The sequence below is a fragment of the Lemur catta genome, chromosome 5 (genome assembly GCF_020740605.2).
Source record: "Lemur catta isolate mLemCat1 chromosome 5, mLemCat1.pri, whole genome shotgun sequence".
NCBI classification, from domain to species: domain Eukaryota; kingdom Metazoa; phylum Chordata; class Mammalia; order Primates; family Lemuridae; genus Lemur; species Lemur catta.
Genome location: NC_059132.1, coordinates 63902368 through 63924190, shown reverse-complemented (window position 1 = coordinate 63924190; position 21823 = coordinate 63902368). Strand labels below are relative to the sequence as shown.

General features: G+C 40.9%; 2 non-coding genes and 1 pseudogene across 2 annotated transcripts; all 3 read left to right on the top strand.

Moving 5' to 3' along the window:
• Nucleotides 1–8554: 8554 nt before the first annotated feature.
• Nucleotides 8555–8627, top strand: TRNAV-CAC. The gene has a single exon. It is a non-coding gene; the product is annotated as a tRNA-Val (tRNA).
• A 5090-nt stretch (nt 8628–13717) lies between these two features.
• TRNAI-AAU lies at nt 13718–13791 on the top strand. Its single transcript has one exon. It is a non-coding gene; the product is annotated as a tRNA-Ile (tRNA).
• A 1815-nt stretch (nt 13792–15606) lies between these two features.
• On the top strand, nt 15607–15949 carry LOC123638406 (annotated as a pseudogene).
• Nucleotides 15950–21823: the final 5874 nt, after the last annotated feature.

Sequence of the window (21823 nt, the reverse complement as noted above, 5' to 3'; positions counted from 1 at the left end):
TATATAATTAATAATTATAACAATTGATATTATATAATTAAATATTGATTACTACATAATATTAATTTAATCTTTGATGGTTATTAATAGTTTAATTAAAGTCTTATTAATAGTCTTATTAAAAATTTTTATTCCAACAATTATACTTTCCTGAGTTTTGTAGTGAAAGTTTGCTGTCAGTTCCACTTCTCACATTTCCACCTGAATTTTGTTTTCTTTACATACTTTGATTGGAGACCACTGATGTGGATAGATAAATAATTAACTTCAGCATTAGTTTAGATTTTGCATAAGAAAAATAACTTGGGCATACAGGAACACAAGTTTATTTTCACCCTGTCAAAGAATAACTCATTAAATGGGTAAAATCCTTGCTATTTTGTAGGATAAGATCATGCAGAAGATAAAGGCACAAACACAAGAAAAGTAAAATGGGAAGCAGAAATTTAATAAAGGTATTTATTTTTAAAATTATATTTGACAAAGAAACTTAGACAACTATATATTAAAAATTATAAAATTAAAACAGATAAGTGACAAGTTGGCTTGAAAATTTATGTAAGTGTTCAAAAGAAGTGAAAATCCTTATAAGAATGTGGTCTTCTTTAACAGTTAGAGGCAATATGGAATGTCTGTTAACAGCAATAATTTTGAGGCCAGATGTCAATGATACTTTATATCAATTCTGCCATTTATTTACTTTGTAATTTTAAGCAAATTGTTTAGCCTGCTTATGCTTTGGAGCCCACATTTGGAAGAAGTCCTTTGAACAGTGCTTGCCACATAGTATGGATTATTACCCTAGAAAGGGATGACTACATAATTTGTTGGACCTAGTCCAGAATAAACATAGAGGAGCTCCAACTGGGGCTAGATCTCAATCTATTGCAGGGATTGCAACCTCTGTGCAGGGACTCAAAGACTACTTGGATAGGAAGAGGGCAGAGATAGGCAAGAGTAGGCAAGGGGCCTCACTTATTTAACTCACCTAAGGAGCAGTAGTGCTGCCTCACTTCACTCTGAGGTCGGAGTCTCCAGAGTGCAGGCTCCACCAGGGGTGAAGGGTGGGAGCAGTCATAAGGCTAGGAAGGGAAGGGGAGGCCAGGTGGTTCCTGGGATCAGGCAGCAGGAGCAGGTAGTTGAAAACATATCCCAGGGAGGAAGGAAGCCAGTACGAGACGGACCACAGGCAAAACTCCCCAGAGCATGCTCCACTGCCCCAGCAGGCTTAACTTACAAAACACAAATTCAAAGATAAAATTATTAAGAATTTCAAGATGGCAACCTCAGAGCATTAGCCCCAAACATGGGGTCCTTCTGAGAGTAGGTTCCTATACAGCTGCACTGGTCTCATCCATGAAGCTGACTGTGATCCCAGATCTAAATGTCTTTGATCCCAAATTTGAATGACCTCCTCCTGCATGGTAGTCAGTACAAACAGTAATTCTTCTATTGCTGACAGCTTTTGCTCTAAGAAATATGCCTGCATCTCCTTCCTTTCTTTTCTTTTTAGAGACAGAATCTCACTCTGTCACCCAGGTTGGAGTACAGGGGTGTGACCATACCTCACTGCAGCCTCAAACTCCTGGGCTCAAGAGATCTTCCTGCCTCAGCTTCCCCAGTAGCTAGGACTACATGCTCATGCCATGATGTCCAGCTAATTTTTGTATTTTTTTGTAGAGATGGGGGGGGGTTGTTTCACTGTGTTGCCCCAGCTGGTCTTGAACTCCTGGCCTCAAGTGATCCTCCTGTCTTAGCCTCCCAAAGTGCTGGGATTACATGGGTGAGCCACGGTACTCTGCTTTGCATGTCTTTTAATAGTGAGACAACCTTTTGTCTCCAGGCATTTCAACAACACGACTTTCTGGATTACTCATTGGGAAAAGATTCACATGCTTCCTCCACGTCTAACCTGCAACACTTGAAAACACTTACAGGAAGACTAGAGGTCCTATGAGCCATTTATCAAGGCCACCATACTGGATATAGCATCCCATTCTACTAAGTTCCCTAGAATTGGAGAAATAATAAATTGGCTGGTCATTCATTCTCACAATGTATTGAGCATTACCTATATTCCAAGTATGTGAAGATTCTGAGATGGAGAAAGAATTAAGTGTGTTTGGAGATGCAGCTCCAAACACCTGCTTGTCCTTTATTCTCAACCAGAAAAGGAATAGTAAGAAGTACAAAAACCTTGATGCCTGAAAAGCAACTTCTTAACACATTAACTGCCATGTGAGTTGTATTTAATTCATGCTAGTTTTGAGCCCAGGGCTTTGTGAAGCATATGTAACTGCAGTTGGTTCATGAAAATCTTACTTGTTGATGTTCTTACTGTTAGAATTAGTATTGACAATTTAATTGTATGTAACTTAGACACAGAAAACAATAAAAAATAACCAATTTTTCATTAAATTAGAAAGGATTGTTTTGTTTTTGAAGTTTTTACTCTATTTTCATAATAAAACACCATGGCCCCAAGGGAAAAAAATTTTTTTTCTACTGTGGCAGTCATTGTGTTAAAGCTCCTAGGCCCTGAGGTCACCAGAAAATCAGACATAAGAAAGAAGATCTCTAAGGAGGTAAAACATCTGTACACCAAAAATTGGAAAACATTGTTCAGAGAAATTAAAAAAGAAAGAAAGAAGAAAGAAAGAAAGGAAGGAAGGAAGGAAGGAAGGAAGGAAGGAAGGAAGGAAGGAAGGAAGGAAGGAAGGAAGGGAAAAGAAAGAAAGAATGAAAGAAAGGAAGGAAAGAGGGAGGGAGGGAGGGAGGGAGGAAGGAAGGAAGGAAGGAAGGAAGGGGAAAGAAAGAAAGTGAAAGAAAAAGAAAAGAAATCTGACCAGAATTTCCTCAGAGTAGAAAAATATCTGCACACTGAGAGGGAAGCTGAGCCTTCCAAGCCCTCTTAGCAGATCCTTGGGCCAGTTTCACTGATTTTATGGTTTTGAACAGCTTCTCTTTTGCTCTGAGATTTCTCAGAAAAGAGGAAAGAAGGCTCCCCTTTGAAACATTTTTTTTCATGGGTTGTAATCAGAGAATTTAAGAAAGTTTCCCTTGAGAGGTGTGGTTTACTACTGTGGATGCTGAGATTTCTCTCTGTTGTTTCTTTTCCTTCTCATGGGGGAGAGGCAAGGATTAAGAAGAGTGTGATTTTGTAGTTGTTGATGTTTTTGGGAAAAAAATACTTGAAGAGACAATACAGTGGACAAGATTCTAGAGTGTAAAAAGGAAAGATGGTGTTCAGAGCATTGGGACCATTGAGTTGTTTAAAGATAACTTAATTGATAACTAAGTTGAGGCTTAAAGTGAGTGTATCTTCTATCTTGATGATCAGATGTCTGCATTTCCTATCTAGAGTTCTTTGTATTGTTCTGAATATATCAGGAGGGTAAGCATGTTTACAGAATTTGGGAAGAGGAAAAGACTATTAGGAAAGTGGAACATTTCTATTGTCTATCCATTACCTTCTTACACATCATTTAATTTGCTTAATAAATAGTGTAGGTCTCTCAATTATGATTGTGAAAACCATGTTCAAAGACACCAGTCTATGCTTTTTTCCTTAAAGACACTGATCATGAATATCATTGTTATTATCCATTCCTTTAAAGGGAAGAATTCAATTCCTCTTTCCCTTCTGAATTACACATTAGTTTCTGCAATTGATGAGCCTCAAGTTCAAGAAAAGCAGGGAATAATAACTTTTTTACTAGCTCTACAACTTGGAAAATTAACTACTCATTATGAACCTCAATTCCTCATCTCAAAATGAGGTTTACATTTACTTTGTAGGATGATAAGGATTCACACATTGTTTGACTAACATTTTTGTGTACTAACATTTATTGTGTACTCATTATGTATACTGGGCATTGCAATAGACAGGAGGGTTTTATTAGTGAACAAAACCAGACACTGCATCTGTCCTCTTGGAAATTATATTCTAATGAGAGAGACAGTGATCAAGTTATCACCCAAATTAATAGTTGCAAGAAAAGAGAGGCATATAGCACTAAGACAAATATGAAAATTTATTTATTCTATTCTATTATCAATAGAAAATTTAGGGGAAGTTCTTTCTCAGGGAGTAGGATTCAGCTCAGGTTTAAAGGTTAAAGAGATGTTAACCAGGCACAGAGCAGTGTTTAAAGTAGAAGAAATCATATATACTCAAGCCCATGGTAAATGAAGAAGACTGATTGGCAAGTAAGACAATGTGGTTGGACAGAAAGGGGCAGTGAGGTATGAAATGAGGCTAAAGACATAGGACTTTGCCATGGAGAGGATTTCAGACGATAATATTAAGGGTTAATTTTCAATAGAAAATTTAGGGGAAGTTCTTTCTCAGGGAGTAGGATTCAGCTCAGGTTTAAAGGTTAAAGAGATGTTAACCAGGCACAGAGCAGTGTTTAAAGTAGAAGAAATCATATATACTCAAGCCCATGGTAAATGAAGAAGACTGATTGGCAAGTAAGACAATGTGGTTGGACAGAAAGGGGCAGTGAGGTATGAAATGAGGCTAAAGACATAGGACTTTGCCATGGAGAGGATTTCAGACGATAATATTAAGGGTTATATCATAAAATAGCAATAAAATTTGTAGGTAATAATCAGCTCTTAAAGTGCCAGTTTCCGCCCTTTATCCCTTTGTCTTCTCAAAGTACACAGACTTTAGATCTAATGTGATCTAATCTCTAAGTAAAAACCAGCTAAATTTTCCCCAAACAACTTGAGAATATTCACAAGAATTTGGATGGTGTGAATCCCCTTGATCTGCTAAGGTGGAGATCCCAGCAAATTTGGCTCCCCCAGCTGGAATTCCAGTTCTCTGCTGCCTCCCTAGTGTTGGGCTCTGCAGATGCCCTAGGAGTTAAGACATTGAAGTCTAGAGTAATTTCCCTGCACGTGAACTAGGGAGGTGGCAGCACTCATTTTCTAGCCTTGTGCTCAATCAAGTAGAATTACTGCATTCCATATTTCGTGCGTTTTTTAAAATAAAAATCTGTGACTAAAAATGACCCCACTAATTCAGTATACCGTTAAACCATTTTCTCCTCCTCTTTCTCATTTCAGAAAAATCCCTCAAACAGCCCGCAAATTCAGAGCGCGCTGTGCACAGTTCTGACTTGAGAAGAGTAGGGCTCCCTCCTTGCAACCCGGACATCCCTGCCGGATGGGCCGGCACCTTGAGCTGAGTCCTCGGAAATGTCCTGCACGAGCAGCTCTAGATACTCTGTCTGCCAGGGCTCCAGTGCCAGATTCCGTGTCTGTCTGTCCCATAGACCTGTTTCTAAATCACCACACACACACACACACACACGCGCGCGCGCAAACTCGCCCTAAGCCTACCCAACCCAGCCAGGACTGTTCTGTGCCTAAAATGAAACTCACGGAAGCAACGGCTTTAGTGACAGTTGGTCAACTGACAACTCTGGCAGCGAGTGGTTGCGCGATACAAAGAAAACTAGGTCGGAAAATGCGAGTTGGACTTCAGATCCCTGAGCGCCGACGGGCTTCCTTGGAAAGGTGAGGCTCAGAGTTGACCCCACTGAGGAAACACTTGAGCAGAAAGACGCAGATTAGGGCGGGCTGCGGACTAAGTCCCTGGAGGGGATCGGGTGCCGGTAGTGATCAGGGCGGCGGCAACAGCAGCGAAGAAGAGTGAGGTTAAGAGCAGTCGTCTCTGCCCAAAAGAGATCTTCGTGCAGTTCCTGGATTAGGAAACTTTTCTTAGTTATCCCCTCCATCCCCTACTACATTTCATCCCACCTCCTCCTCACACAAATCCCGTGTGGAAGGTTTCTGAAAATAATTCTGGCAAGAGGAAAAAAGAGTTTGCCATAGATGGATAACACCTGGTAGCGTTGACCCTCATTTTTTGTTTGTTTGGTCTTTTTTTCTTTTTCTTGCTTGCTTTCTTTTTTTTTCCTTTTTGTTTTTGTTGTTGTTTGTTTGTTTTGATTGTCAGTTGCTTAGTGGCTATTTGGTTGTTTTTCCTGAAGAGCCTGTTCAAATCTTTTGCTCCTACACCTAAAAGTGTAAGTGAAAACAAACTGTTGAAGAAAATTTAGAAAATGTACTTACCTTTGACATAGGCAAATATTGTGTAGACCGGACATAACAAGCACTAAGCATTAAAAAAAAAAGATTGAAACTATGGACCTCGTCAAAATTAAACATTAATTTCATCAAAAGACTGTTGAGAGAGAAAACACCAGCCTCAGATTGGAAGAAGGTATTGGTGAGACAAAATTTTTTTGAAAACCCATTGTTTCCACCTGTTTTTAACCCAGAGCCCCCTGGCATGCTAGGCAAAGGCAGGCAGAAGCCTAATCACTACAGTGCAGAAACTCCCTACTGCAATCAGCCAATTCAAAGCAAAATGAAATGGTGATTTTTGGGGTATATTCAAACCTAATAACTTTTAATATGTTTTTCTATTTATATTTTTATCCACAGTGCATTTCTTTCCCTCATGCTTTTTATTTCTTAAAATTAATCATATAGAAACTCCATTACTCATAACCAAATATAACTCACAACTAGTGTTCAAATTCTTTCCCCAATGCAAGGCAGGGTAACCTTAAGCTCCTAGGTGATTTGATTTCAAGGAACTCTTCGACGTTATCCTATGGCTTTGATTTCCATCTCTCTTCCTGATCTTGAGGAGCTAGAAGGTCCCAAAATACTGAGATCTGGAGTCCACTTAAATTTCTGTGAAGTCAATGCTTGTCTAGAAGAGACTGCTGAGTGGAGGTAGGCCAGTGAGCTATGCCAGTTGACTGTCAGGAAGTGATGACTGTCAGAGGGTGATGACAAAAAAAAAATTATGATTTATTTAAAAGTATGTTCCAGGTTGCTATGGTTTGTCTCCTCCAAAGCTCATGTTGAAATTTAATTCTCAATGTTGCAGTATTGAGAGGCAGGGCCTTTAAAAGGTAATTGGATAATGGAGGGCAGAGTCCTCAAGAACAGATTAATCCATTCATTGATTAATGGATTAATGGGTTATCCTGGGAGTGGAATTGGTGGCTTATGTAAGAAGAGGAAGAAAGACTGAACTCTCAGTCCTTCCCTCCCCATCCCTCCCCCTCCTCCCCATACCCTGCACCACTTGGGAACACCAGCAAGATGTGGCCCCTCAACATGGGACTTTTCAGCCTCCATAACTGTAAGAAATAAATTCCTTTTCTTTATAAATACTCAGTTTCAGGTATTCTGTTATAAGTAATAGAGAACAGACTAAAATATGCAAGTTATTTTTCTAATGTAAATTCAGAAAGAATGTAGATGTTAATTTATTGATCCACCCACATTATTGCTCTCCACTATAAATATGTAAAGAAAATAAATTTTAGGTGGAGATGTGAGAAGTGGTCCTGACTGTAAGCTTTCATTAAAAAACTCACTAATTTATAAAATGACACTCCCAAACAAACGTGAAACTGTTAAGGAAAGCACAATCCTTGCATAATATATATAATATTCAAGATAGAAAATTTGTTCTTTTTTGTTGTCACTTTACTGTAAAATTGTAAGCAAATGTGCATTATGCAAATTAATCACAAGGCACACTGGTCTAGTTCCTGGGATCTACACAGTCTGGTTGTGATTCTCTTGTTTCTCTTTTCAGTCTTGGATGAACAGGCACTCCACAATTTGAAGATCCAATTTTGTACCATAAGGATTTCTGAAGGGTCTCATATTCTTTGCGATGATTTCCTGAGAGCCTTCAATCTCTCTTGCCCATCGCGCCCAGGGCTAGGCTTGGATACATTCAGTAAGTAGCCTTCTTGCCTTTTGGCCTCAGCTTTCCGGACCTCAAATCGCCTTTGTGCGAATTGTTGCCTTAACCTGCATCCGAGTTCTGGACACAGATGAAGTCTGAAAATGCTATTCCAGTTACCATTCTACTGACAGCAGGCAAGACCTGTCTTTCTTTATCCCAGTGGTCCTCCCGTGTTGTAAAACAATAACGGACATCAGAAACTGCGCATGCATATTCCACATCGGTTGGTCGTTTGGGGTCTTTTCGATGTTCTAGACACTGAGCCCAGTCATACAAAGTCCGACCCTCCCTTCCTGATTCCCAGTCCTCACCCTGCCTGGCAGACAACTGGGTACACGTGGCCCCTCAGTTTCTACCCGACGGGCACTTACTGGCACAAAGAGTGAGCAGTTTCCAGAGTTCATTCCACCGGCTCCCGGTTATGTTCTTGAGATCATTTTCTGGCTCCCAAGAGATGGAGATCACAGAGTCTACTATGGTCAGATAAACCAGAATAGGACAAAATGAAGGACTTTTTTTGAAATGTACCCTATTTGGAGGCTGCCTAAACTTTCTGCACTGTGTTTGAAAAGGAATTTTTTCCCAAAGCATAGTTTTGGTGTGACTCCTGGACTCCGAAATTATTGATTTTAATAAGTAGAAAAGTGCATTAACGTTGATAATTTCCTGAAAGAAAAGATCAGTTCAATGTTACTGAAGTTGGCATAAACAGAAAATTTTTCTTCTCCTCTCAAGGACAGACGACCAAAAAGGGCATAAGTTTCTGTAGTGTAGTGGTTATCACGTTCGCCTCACACGCGAAAGGTCCCCGGTTCGAAACCGGGCGGGAACAGGGTTTTTGAATTTTGAGCATCTCTTACTTGAGCTTGTTTATAGACGTCTCTAGAATTGCACCATCGCGCGATCCTGTCAGCTCCCTCTGGCTTAGGATGCTCGAGAAGTTAAGGTTGTTCTGCTAGGTCTCCGTCTGGATATAAGAGGTGTCATCCTCACGTGGGGGTTACGGGGTCTCTAGTTTATTCACAATCTTGGGACTCGGTCCCCACTTCAAAGCCGAGAATCTGTGGCCACTCGATTGGACATCACCGTCACCGGTCTCCAGCAATTCATTTCCAGACAAAAATTTTCAGATATCACATGGCTTTGGGGGAAGAAGAGGAAAGAGAAGTATGGCGGTACTCCGGGGTGGGAAGATGGATAAAATAAGATTCTTGAGGGAAATCTCAATCAGGCGGAGCCACTGCATAACCAGCTTGTCGTGACGACCCGTTCCCTCGATGACCTCCCCACCTGGTTCCCACGAAGACCTCAGAGACTCGGTTTGCAGCCACCTTCGCTGAATGATCTTTCCTCTCAGAGGCATTTCTACTGCAGGGTCAATGTCAAGTGGCGCCTTTGCGAAAAGCCAGAGTTGCTGGTTACGCTGGGCCACACCTGGAATGTCCAGGTCCAGGCTGGGCTGTGGTCACTCACTCTTTGCTGGGAGCCTTGCTTCCATGGGATCACCACGAAGTTCCACTTAGATTAAAGAGGCTCTAGGTGGAATTGGGGTGGGGTTAGTGTTTCCCTGCAGGCATGTGCCCGGGAGTCCTCTAAAGGAATCTAGACTGGCAGATGGCAGATGTTCTTGCCAGACATTTTCCCGGGATTCAGTGTCAGCTCAGAGATCATAGTGTTCAGACCAAGGTCAGTCCCCATGGATAAATGGAGCTTCCTGGCTCTAGATATGTGGAACTTTGCTGGATTTTTTTAGAGGTGCAGAAGGAGAGGAGAAAAGGTTTAATGATTATTAGCTTGGTGTGTGTGTCTCATATTTTACCCAAGATCCCGAACCATGCATGATAGTCTTTCTTTTCAAATGGCTGAACAGTAAAGGTGTGTTTTCATGTAGCTTCAAAGCTCACATTAAGGAACTCACATTTAGCTTGTGTTCAACTTAACAAAAAAGTTCCTCTTGTTTGTGCATGAATCAGGACTTAGTAAGAAAGTGAATTGACTTAAGACTTTAGAAAACATGATTCAGGCTATTTGTTTATTATTCTGCCTCTTAGTCCTAAAAACAACCCTGTCTTTTGTTTTCAAGCCTAAAAAAAATGCCTCAGTTGGGAGCGTTGACTGCATCCTCTAATGAATCTCTCTAACACAGTTCTACTAGGCTACCAATGTGAGAAAAGCTACCCAAATCAATGTTTTGCCTTAAAAAATTTCAATTCTCCAATAGGAAAGGAAACATTGTGGCCTTTTGGTCTTTTGGCATCTAGTTCCCTCCATCTCCTAGGCAAGAAAAAGGAAGTAAATGTGACCTATCCTGTGCTGGTGACTCATTGTTTCCAGATGGTTGGACAAAGTAACACCCAAATCTTCACTTAGGATAAGGTGCTTGATGAACATGGGATGCTTATGCACTACATCCCATCCTATAATATCTCAAAAAAACAGCAGTCGGGAGGGGGGGGATCTTCCCAATGGTCAGAGCTTTGGACAGTGGAGCTGGTGGTTATCCCCTTGGTGTGGATGTCAGTATACACATGAACTCAAGCTCAGTGACTAATGGTTTGACTGGTTGGTCAGAGACCTAAAAGGAAAAAGATTGGGAAGCAAATGTGAGGTAGGAGTGGGCACCAAGTGTAAAGACCTTTGTATCACATGTTAACATTCCCCAGATTGCACCCACCACAGAAGTACTAAACACCTAAGTAACCAGAATGATTTTGACAGTTTTTGTCAGCCTACCTTAGTAATTAGCCACTCCAGTGCTGCTGGCAAGTTGCTCACATGAATGAAGTAGCCTGGTGACAGGAATGGACATTATGCATGGGACCAATAAGGAGGGTGTTCATTCACCAAGGTTGATCTAGCTACTGCTACTGCCAAATGTTGAACCTGCCAATAGTACAAACCAATGCTGAGTCTATGATACAATACCTTTCTGGAGGAGACAAAGCAGCCACTTCCTCTTGTTAGTTTACCCAGGAAAAGATATTAATCAGAATGCTAGAGAAGTTATTTCCAGATGGGATTAATTTATTATATGAAGAAAGTGGCTCTGAATAGCACAAATGGTAGACACAAGAGAATGTGACAGTGTTCTATTTACAACCCAGTGATTCTCCCTTGCCCAATATTCTATGAGGCAAGGTACTTGGACACTCAGCAGCCTGGAGTGCTGTTTGCTGATAGCTCAGAGCTGAGTTCTTCCCTGGAATTGCTGTAAGCTAAAAGAAGCTACCTTATCTAAGGTTACACTCTCTCTCTGCAAGCAGTCTACATCTAAAGACCAGTATAGGAGTGGATACAGTGACCCAGTTCCTTTGCCTCAATTCAGAATAATTTTAAAGGGTCACTGCAGCTCTAGAGCTCTCCATGGGACTGGCTGAGTTCTCTGTGGCAACTATATCACAGCTCATATTTTCTCTCTACCCTCTGAATTCCTTGTGTGTATTCTTCCTGGAAACACTTCTCAGTGAACTTCCTTTGTGAAAATGGCATCCCAGAGTCTGTTTCCCATAGAACTCAACCTAATACAGTCCCCTATGGTCTATTTACAAAAGAGCTACCAGCTCTATTTCTACAAATAAGGTGCAAACACATCATTTTAAAGCATAAGTCAGATTTGTTTCTCCTAAAATCAGAATTATACAATAGTCCCCCATTTTACTTGAAGTAAAGTGAAATTCCTAAGATCTCCTACAAGGTTGTGTACACTCTGATCCTCCATTTCCCTCTGATCTCTTCTCTATTACTCTCTCCCTCAAGGGAGGGAGATCATTTGAACCTCTCGCTATTCCTCAAACATCACATGGAAATACTTACCTTTGGACTTTTATACTGGTTGCATTCTGCCTGTAATACTTCACATGTCAGATAATTTGATGGCTCACGTTCTTCCAGTCAAATATTGTACCGCAATCTTAATTAAGCCTAGACTAACAACTCTATTTAGAATTCCAACCTACTTCTATCACTCCAATGCCCCCTACCCATCTCTATTTTTCAATCACAGATAACACTTCCTTATACATTTTATAATTCACATTTTCATTATATTTATATCTATTTCCACCTTCTATGAAAGCAGGTATTTTGCTGTTGTTGGTAGCTAGTAATGATATGTTGTTGCTGCAGTTCCCTGATGCCTTTCAAGTGCCTGGACCTGGGCCTGTCTGTATGTTACATGAAGTTAAAGAGATATTTTTAAAATATGAACCTGCTTATGTAACTTCTATGCCTAAAATTCTTCCATGAATTCCCATTGTTGGTAGAACCAAGTCAAAAATCCTTAACTTGGCCTATAAATAGTGATCATACTTCTTAGTTTCAACATGATGTAGATCAATTAATGTCTGTTAATTGCTTTTAGTGCCCCACCCCCTTAACCATCAAGTAAAGTATCCAGATTTAGAGATTGTATCTGCTAGAGGGTTCTGCATCATGTACATGTTCCCTCCTCTTCTGGCCTCATCTCCTACTATTCACCCCTGCACCACTCTGCAGCTCAGTCTTAATCTCCAGACAGACTGACATGTCTTAGCTCCCCTGCCCTCAGGTATTTTTGCCCATGTTGTTCTGAGGTGCATAAAAGAAAGCTACTGCTGGCTCCTTCACCCTGCTCTCCATTGGCCCTTCCTTCTCCCACCTGATTCTACCACATTCCCTTTGCCAAACACCATGAACTGCACCCCAAAAGCAATATTGCAGAATCTAGCATGCCCCAGTGTGAATTCCTCTACATTTCATGGATTGTCTAGTTTTGCCTCATACTTGTACCAGGGAATTCAGGAAGAAGGAGTAGGAATCTGGCCATGATCCTATTTGTGCTCAATATGGTTAACACAAACATACAAACAAACAAAAAGCCCCACTGGAGTCAGCCCCCTGAAGCACAGTCAGATAATGTCCATCAAAATTGCCAGTGCACATATTATTTGATGATTTGATGCAGCTTTTCCACATAAGTGCAGGATTTGTGCAAGGTATCATGGCACAGAGGGGATATGGTGTATGTTCACAGATACAAATAGTGTTTGCAATAGCAAGGTTGAAAACTAAAGTAACTGCACATTAAACTATGGTAAATACCATATAATTGAATACATATTTAAAAGAGAATACATAACTTTTCTGTTTTGATGTGGAAAGATCACAAAAATATGTTTCAGGTTAAAAAAAATTAAAATGGACAGAAGAAATGTGTATAAAATGCTACAATCTGTGAAGAAAAAAGAAAACATTTGTATAACTTTGTTTAGGCATTTAAAATTTCTGAAACGATAAACAAGATACTAAAAACAACGGTAACATTTGAGGGGGAACAAGGACTAGGTAGAAAGATTGGGCTCACAGAAAGATTGGGTTTAATGGCCTCTGGGATGGTGATATTTCTAGAACTTACCAATATCAAGGTCTCTGAAGTGATCTTCAGTTTGAGGTCACTCTGGAAACCTGAGGCAACAGGTAGATAGGAAGACTCCAGAAGGGCGACCAAGTCTGGGCCTGGAGGCGCCGGGCGTAAGAAACCTGGGAGACTCCGACCCGTCGGGAACATCCTTCAGGCACCAATATGTATGTTCTGTTAGTGAGTGGGTCTTACGAAGCAAGGACTCGGTAGTAGCAGTTCACGAAGTGTGATGGTATGCACGTAGTACTTAGCAGACATTCAGAGAGCAGCAAGTATTTCCATGGATTCCCAGGGCCGTTAGCCCCAGTTTGAAAAGTTTAAGCGTCGAACTGTTTGAAGTGTAGGAATACGTTTTAAAAATGAGTGTTTTTTCTTTTGTTTTGTTTTTAAGAGAAAGTTTCTCACTCTTTTTATTAAAGATAGAAAACAGTAAAAAAAAAATTCTTTATACCCCAGGAATTTCTATGGACACACTTGACTTTTTCAGAACATGACAAAAAACACCTTTTTTTTTTTTCATAAGTGGCCGGTTAGCTCAGTTGGTTAGAGCGTGGTGCTAATAACGCCAAGGTCGCGGGTTCGATCCCCGTACGGGCCATTGTTTCTCTTTGTTTTACCCCTTAAAAAGCAGAGAATAACCCACTCACAACGCAACTGTCTTCCCGAGTCCTCAAATGTTTCACACTTCCCCAGGCAGAATTCCTACCCTTTTCTCCACGAGTGATACCGGGGGACAGAGAGATGTGTAGGGCAGAGGGCCCAAGAGTAGGAGGCCTGCATAAAGAAAAGTGGGAAAGATTTCTGATAAGTTTTTAAATAAAACGTATTTGATTTTAAATTGTATATCCAAAGTAGTCCTGAAACCAACCTCCTTTCTCAAATCGTCAAGAGACAAAACGTAAGAGAAGAAATTCTTGGAAGTTTGTTCTTTTAGATGTCTCTGAAGACCCTTTCAGCTTTAACTGACAGCTGATTGCCTTAGGAGAGCTACCACTATTCTGAACAAGGGACCGAGACGGGAGAGTAGTGTGGGGCTGAAGCTAGGTAAGGCGCGGGGAGGGTTCCCCGTGTCTCGAGCGGGGCGGCCCCGGAGGCCAGCTGGGAAGCAGGTGGTGGAACTGCCCCAGGGAATAGCGCTCACAGAGGGGTGCCGAGCCTGGCGCTGGCGGAGAGATTGGGGCGTCGGCCGCCCTGCAGGAGGAGCCTAGTGTTCTTCCAGCATCGCTACCCTGCGCGTCCCGCTCACCTTCTCAACCAGCTGCTTCGGGAGCGACCCGCCAGCGGTGCGAGGGCCAGATAAGGAGGACGGGCGAGGCCGCCGCCTCCGGGGCGTGCAGCCAGTGATGGGGAGCGGGGCTGGGGAGCACGAGGAGACTGCGAGGACAGGCTGTGGGCGGGTGGCGGGACAGCCCGCCTCGCTGTGCAGTTTGCGCCGCCGGCCCAGGCCGCAGTGTTTTGTGTAAGGTGCCTTCACAGACAGCCCTGTAGAGCCCAGCTCAGCGCCCCGCCCAGCCTTCGACGCTTTGTTCCTCCGGAGCTCCACGCCTGCCTGTTTGTTCGCCACGGCTTCGCCGAGTCCCTCACAGCAATTTTCTGAGGGGGTAATTGCATCTCCGGGAGATAACACCACCGCTGCCCTTTTTCGTTTTAACTGAAACACGTTGCCCAGGCGGCCAGGGTAGGGAGGCAGGTAGGATTCTCGGTGTATCCCACCGCCGCCCCCAGGGCAATTTAACCAGGACTTCTCCGGGCTGTAACGAACTCTGCCTCAGACTGGGGGCCGCCCTCGGGCTCAAAGGTGGGGACGCGTGAGATGACCGACCTGGGGGTTCCTCAGTTTGCCAATTAGGCGAAGATGGTGTTTTATTATCCGGGAGGTTACTTTCTTTTTGTTCCCTCTGCCACGAGCACATACATGGAGGTAAACCTAGATCTGTAACCGTGGCCCAAAAAGAAGAGCTGGGGGCTGAGGGATCCCGAGGCTAGGGCAGGACTCAGCCTTACCTAGGGCTTGGCCCAGTGGGCGGCTGCTGACCAGAGACCAGGCAAACTTTGGAGACCCAGCCTATGAAGCTCACCTTCAGGGTGTTACATTAATAAAGGCGAGGAGATTGTCAGGGTGGGGTGGGTGGATGTGGAGACACAAGGAGGCTGCACCCCCGCTGCCCGTGCTGCCAATCCGGGGTGTGAAGCCCTGCGAAGGACTGAACGCCCCAGACATTGAACTCATGGGAGAAGGCAGGCTGCGACTCGACTCCTCCGTCTGCGTTTACTGTCTTCCAAATCCCCAGAAAAGGGATTGCGTTTTCGTGGGAGTTTGGCATAGAGAAAACCGATTTGTGGCTAACGACTTTTTTGAGTAACCTCTTTACACATTAAGAATGGAGCAAGAGAAAACAACGCTTCGCTCTCGGGCCAAAATGGCTGGCAGGCCGGCTGTTGCAGCATCAGGCCGATGGCTGGATGGTATTTGAAAATGGTATTACAATTCTGCAGGATTCAATAAACTGGGGTTAACGTGAGATGATACAATACATGAGGATGAAGACGTAAAAGAAGCCATAAGAAGGCTTCCTGAGAACCTTTATAATGACAGGATGTTTCACATTAAGAGAGCATTGGACCTGACCATGAGGCAGCAGATCTTGCCCAAAGAACAGTGGACAAAATATGAAAAAGATAAATTCTACCTTGAACCATATCTGAAAGAGGTTATTCGGGAAAGAAAACAGAGAGAAGAATGGGCAAAGAAGTAATTGTACAACTTCATACAAGACTGGAAAACAATAGAGATCCAATAAAGATATGAGAATATGCTCAACTTCCATAGCAATAAAAATTACAAATAAGACCAAAAGGAACTCACAGCCTTAAAGCCATTACATTAGCAAAAATATCAAACATCTCACAATGTCAAGTATTGGTAAGGACACAGAGCAATGGAACTGTTATGCCCTACTGGTAGGAATGTCACTCATAACACAGCATTAGGGAAAACTACAGCCTTCTATAAAAGTGAACATATAAACATTCTACTTAACACAAAAGAATTGCTATCAGGATGTCCATAGCAGTCCTGTGAGCAATACACAAAACTGCTAACAATCCAAAGGGTCTCCGGTTGAATGGTTACATAACCTGCGGTATATTCACACACGCAATAACACACAGCTGGGGAAAGGATGAGACTAAAGCAACAGGCAGCAATGTGATCATATTTAGAAAGTTAATGTTTTGTATAACAGTAAAAAAAAAGAAGTAATTGTATAGATGAAATCTGTGGATGCAGCTGTCTTCAAAGTATTTTTATGAAGATGGTTAGACCTTAAACATAAAATTTAATAATTATTTCATCTGCAGATGTATTACTTTAAATAAATGTCTATTGTAAGCATCAAAAAAAAAGAAAGAAAGAAAAAAGAAAAGAAAAGAATGGAGCAAAACAGGTCCATTTACTTCTGTACTGCCATTTGTAACAACTTTCTTAACTGCTAGAGGAGGTGGCAGGACTAGAATTTTGTTTCTGCTAATGATGTGAAAGAAAGGGTTCATCTGCAAATTTTGATTTTTCTGTAGTTAAGAAAAAGAGTTGAGTGCTGAGTACATGCTTCTCTCCACCTTTAAAATATATATTTTGAGAACTTGTTGCTTTGGTTCTTTCCGTGAAATTATTCCTAATCAAAGTATTGATAATATATTTTTCATATGTTGAATAAATTTGCTGTCATTTTGTCTGCATTTGAAACTTTCACAAATGTACCCTGGCTAAGAGTAATATCAATACTTGTCTCTTTTTAGGATATTTTTATCATAATAGTGCTATGTTAATGTTTTTCTAGATGTTTACCTTACCCAGAAACATGCTATATGAAATTGGAGCAGATTATTACTTGTGGCATAGAGCAATGGAGGTTGTATACATCAAGGATCTTGAAATCCGTTGGAAATGGCTTGTACTGGATGCTTTAAAGCAGATGACCAAAACTGGTTTCTTACATTTAGCCTGATAAAGTAAAAGAGCCTTGTACTTCATAGTTCTATTGCACATTTCTTTTGAATATAAACCAGAAATGGAATTGCTGTATCATGTAATAATTCTATGTTTAATTTTTTGAGGAACTACTCTACTGGATTCCACAGCAGCTGCACCATTTTACATTTCTACCAGCAATACACAAGGCTTCCAATTTGTCCAGAACCTCACCAACACTTGTAATTTTCTGTTTTTTGATAATAGCCATCCTAATTTGTCTGCCAATTACTTTAAAATGTACATAGGATAGTCATATAGATTAATGGAATAAAATAAAGGCTCCAACAATAGATGTATATACATATAATAAATTGACTTTCAACATAGATTCCAATGTAATTTATGGGAAATGGATAGTCTTTTTTAAAAATGGTGCAAGAACAAGGGAATAGAGCCATATGGGAGAGAAATTAACTTTGATACTTATTTCAGGGTACACAACAAACTTAACTGAAAATAGATCATAGACCTAAACAAAAGCACTAATTTGTAATATAAATCTCTGAGAAGAAAATGTAGGAGAAAATTGTGAATATGAAGTAGGCAAAATTATCTTAGGACATTTTTTCATGAGCTTTAAGTCTGACAATAACAAATGTTGAAGAGGTTAGAACAACTGGGACTTTCATACAATGCTTTTTGGAATGTAAAATGTACCACCGCTTTGGTAAACATTTGATAGTTTTTAATAAAGTTAAAACATTCATTTATCACATAACCCAGCAATTCCACTCCTAGGTATTTGCCTGAAAGGAAATGAAAACATATGTGATGGTTAATTTTATGTGTCAATATGGCTAAGTCATGGTACCAGACATTTGGTGAAACACTAGAATGGATGTTGCTGTGAAGGTGTTTTTAAGGTGAGGTTAACATTTAAATCAGTAGACTTTGAGTAAAGCAAATTCTATAATGTTGCCTAAATCCAATCAGTTGAAAGAGCCTTAAGAGAAAAAATACTGACTCCCTTCTTCCCAATCCCCCAGGAAGAGAGAATTCTGCCAGCAGACAGCCTTTGGCTTTTGGGCTTGAGCTGCAACATTAACTCTTCCCTGGGTCTCCAGTCTGCCAACTTACCCTGCAGATTTTGGACTTGCCAGCCTCCATAATCATATGAGTCAATTCCTTAAAATCTCTCTTTTTCTTTCTGTATACAAACACACACACACACACACACACACACACACACGCGCACGCACACTCATCCTATTCGTTCTCTTTCTCTTGAGAACTCTGGCTAGTACAACATAAGTCCACACAAAGATTTGTTACATGAATTTTCATAGTAGCTGTATTCATAATAGTTAGAAAATGAAAATAATCCAAATGTCCTTCCTCAGGTGAATGGAAAAACAAATAGTGGTATATCTGTACAATGGAATATAATTTACCAAAACAAAAAAGGATTAAATTACTGATATATGCAACAACATGAATGAATCTCAAAAATGTTGTGCTAAGCAAAAACTAGGAACAAAAGAATACCTGGCATATAATTCCATTTATATGAAATTCCAGAGAAGGCAAAACCATTATGATGGAAAGCAGACCTACAGTTACCTGGAACTGTGGTCAGGGTGTGACTGACTGGGAAAGGACAAGTATTAGTTTCCTGTTGCTGCTGTAACAAATTACCACACATTTAGTGGTTTAAAATAATACAGATTTATTCACTCATAGTTCTGGAGGTCAGGAGTTGAAAATGGGTTAGCAGGTCTGCTTTCCTTCTATGAGCTCCAGAGGAGAATCTGTTTCCTTACCTCTCCCAGCTTGTAGAGGCTGCTGGCTTTCATTAGTTGGCTCATGGCTGTGTATCACTCCAACTTTTGCTTCCATTGTCATATCTCCTCCTCTGATTCTGACCCTTCTTATAAGTGATCTTATAAGGATCCTTGTGATTACATTGGGCCCAATCTAGGTAATCAAGGCTAACAGCTCATTTCATAATCCTTAATCATATCTGCAACCCCCCCTTTGTCATGTAAGATAATATATTCACAGACTTCAGGGATTAGGATGTGAACATCTTTGGGGGACCATTATTCTGACTATCACAGGGCACAAGGGAAATTTCTGGGATTATAGGAAAGTTCTCTACTTTATTTGGAACAGAGGTTACATGTATGTGTAAATATGTCAAATATATAAAATTGTACACTTAAAATGGGTGCATTTTATTGTATGTTAATCATTCCATAATAAAGTTGAGTCAAAAATTAAAAAATTAGAATCTTGTACAAACTGTTCTGGATTCTGCTTTTTCCACATAGCAATATATCATCGGCATTTACCAGACACAGAATAACAACTAATTAATTATTGTATTCCAAAGAGTGGAGAAATTAATATTTTTAAATTAATACATATTCATGTACTATTTTTTGACTTTAGGTAGAAAGTGCTTTGTTTGTCCCACTTTGTAGCAGAACATTATGGGTGTCATCATCCCTCCTGCTTTCAATATTCACAAATCCTTCTGCCTGTATACATTCCCTCCTTTAATGAAGCAAACAGAACATTTCAGGTTCAACTTCTGCTGAATGTGCCAAATTGTTTGAAAATAAGCTCTGATTCTGTCACGTGTACAATATTGAAAGTGCTATTTGATAGATATCCAAATACTCATGAAATAGTGATTCCAAGTTACACTGTTAAGTGATGAAGCCAAATTGCAGTATGAGGTGTAAATATGCTAACTCTTTTATGAAAAGAAAACAAGAATTTGTATAAATATTTGCTTGTGTAAAGAAAACTGGAAAGGATACATAAGCAACCACGCATAGAGTTTATGCACAGATGTTAGAAATGATTTTTGGGTGGATGAGGTATAAGAAGAGACTTTTTGCTGTATTTTTCGTTTTATGTTTTCTAACTTTGAAACATACGAATATATTTCTTACCCAAAAATTAAACTTTAAACATTTAAAAAAATGGTTTCTTCTATCATAAATTCTAGAAACATGATAGAAAAAAGATGTCTTCTACATGTTGATTCAGTCTTCAGAAGGTTTAAAATGAAGCTCTTAGGCTTTTTTTCTACTGTGTTGGTGTTAATGAAAATTGTTCACACATCATTTAAAAAATCTTGTTTCATCTTTTACCAATATGATGAAAACCTAATTGTAGAACTGGTAGGAAGTGTGGATGGTTTTACAATTTTTTCTCAGATGGAGACAATCCATATAGGTCAGCTTTTTATGCATAATGGGAATAAATAAAGAACCTAAACCACAAGACAACAGCTAACAGAAATGTCTGATGAAATCTGTCTGAAATCACTATCTCAGTTCAAATCTTCTAAATTCCCCATTGAGAGTTACTGTAGGTATTGTTTGAAACCTTAGAATGAACTTGAGGGGCCAGGCCAAACGGGGATCACACCCATGATCTTGACATCATTAGTACTGCACCCTAAACAGTAGAGCTAACCAACCACAGCAAGTGGTATCCTTTTTTCTTTTTCTTTTAAAAGCTTAATTTATGCCAAAACAATGTTTCAAAACTTGTTTTGTAAAACAAAATAGAATGTTGACTCTTCTTTTACTTTAACAAGATATTAAGTTATATCTGCTCTAGCAAGTGAAGCTAATCTTTTTATTTATTTTCTTATTTTTTGGAGACAGAGTCTGGTTCTGTTGTCGCGGCTGGAGTGCAGTCGTGCGATCCATAGCTCACTGCAGCCTCAAATTCCTGGGCTCAGATGATCCTCAGGCGCCCGCCACCAAGTCCCGCTAAATTTTAAATTTTTTTGTTGGGCGGGTGATGCCCAAGCTGATCTTGAACTCCTGTCCTCAAGCCATCCCGCCAGCCTCGGCATACTCAAAGTGCTGGGATTACAGGCGTGAGCCGGCTCCCAGCACAAGCAGTGCCCTCTAAATGTTCTTAAATTTAGTGGTGATGATCTTAAAGTTTGCATTTGGAAGTACTGGAAACAGAGTTCACAGGCGGTGTGATTGAGGCAAATTGTAAAAGTAACCTCCATACTGGCCCGTACGCTGCCGGACCCCACGACTTCGCCGTTATTAGCACCACGCTCTAACCAACTGAACTAACCGGCCACCACGTGGAGGCCCTCAGTCTTTTCTTGGAAGATATAAACCACCACCAAACTAAAACTTTTCCCCCCCTCCCATTACTTTCCTGGGAATAAACAAAACCTCAAAACCACCAAAACCAATTTTTAAAAAGCCCCACATTCTTTCTATTTCACTCTTCCCATCGCGGAGATAGGAAAAAGAAAAAGAGAAAAGCTCAACATTTGGCCCAAAGGAACCTTGACGCACGTGGAAACGTATTTTTTTTTTTCAAGCCGCCAATTCTGACCCGAAAGATTCAGGTCAACGTCCCGAAGTGGGACTTCTTTTTTCGCACCCAGGGAAGGCCCCGGGCGGACGCGAAGCAGCTCCAAGCTTGAGGTCGCGGCGAGAGGATGACAGGACCTACGACGGAGCCGCCGCAGGTTCGGAAGACTCGGCTGCCGCGTGCGGGTGCGGATTCCTCTCCGCTCCTGCAGACCATTCCAAACAGCTGGGCTCCTCCCGTCGGCGTCGGAACCAGGGACCTTGCACACTCCTGCCGCCTGGCCTCAGGGGAGTTC